Consider the following 1,189-nt stretch of genomic DNA (forward strand, 5'->3'; position numbering starts at 1 on the left):
AATCCGCAGGGTCAGCGGAGGCTGTCCCGTCAATTTATCGCAGAAAAACCAACCGCATGTGCCTTCAAAATAAGAGCCCAAAGGTGGCCCCCTTACTTAAACAGCAAGAGGACAAAAAATACTCCCCAACATGTTCGGTTTGATTCGCTCAGAGGTGGGCAGAGTAACCAAAAGTAGTACTCAAGTAAGAGTAGCTCTACTTCAACATATTTTTACTCAAGTAAAGTAAAAATGTAGCCATCCAAGAAGTATTTGTTATATCTACTCAATCACTGATAACTCATCAAATTAGCAGTTATTTAATATTCAGAAAGTGACATAATCAGTCGAACCAAATATAAAGTTAAGTGAAAATGTTGGTATTTTAAGGATAAAGATTACAATAATTCATATAAGTGACAAAAATAACAGAAACATTTTTTTTAAAACTCTCAATAAAAATGTATGAAACTTTAACAAAAACGGCAGGTGTGTGTCTGTTTTAGTGAATTTTTAATTAAAACATGTTTGTTTTTCATTCAGTGGGTAGAAAATACAGACATTTTACTCAAGACTAAAAATACTTCATAATACTTCATAATACTGCTACAGAAGATCATCCCTGCACAGCCATCATTATCACTGTAGTGACCATTTGTCCCCAAACTTAAATTCAAAAAATCAAAAACTCGAAAGTGATCAAAACAAAAGTAAATCCAACTCAAATAGTCACCTGATGCACCGTGAATTCTGGTTTACGCAGCAAAAAGGGAATCAAAGTCAAAATATAGTTCTTTGGATTTATTTGTAGTTCAGGCAAAAGGGTTACAGGCTTCTGCTCCTATTCCTGTACCTGTTCTCTGACTAACAAAAACCCGATGTGACTGATTGGCTGGTAAAAAATCTTATGACCACCCACGTGCATAATAAGCTACCTAAGACCCACCTATTTATACTGTGAAATACCCACATCCCAACCTGAAATTAATTAACTAATTATGTGAATTCCTAATCAAAGAAATTATAAACAAAACAAAAATTCTAATGATAAATCAACTGGAAAAAACAAACAAATAATAAGAATAAACTAAACAATTTAAATTCTAAGATTTAACCAAAAAATGGGAAAATAGCTCCTACAACAGTGAACATTGAGGTTAAAAGTAAAACTGCTAATTAAAGTCCGAATATATGAAATATAGACACTACA

Source organism: Poecilia latipinna, unplaced genomic scaffold (genome assembly GCF_001443285.1).
Source record: "Poecilia latipinna isolate Pla-1442-1.1 unplaced genomic scaffold, P_latipinna-1.0 Scaffold2937, whole genome shotgun sequence".
NCBI lineage: Eukaryota > Metazoa > Chordata > Actinopteri > Cyprinodontiformes > Poeciliidae > Poecilia > Poecilia latipinna.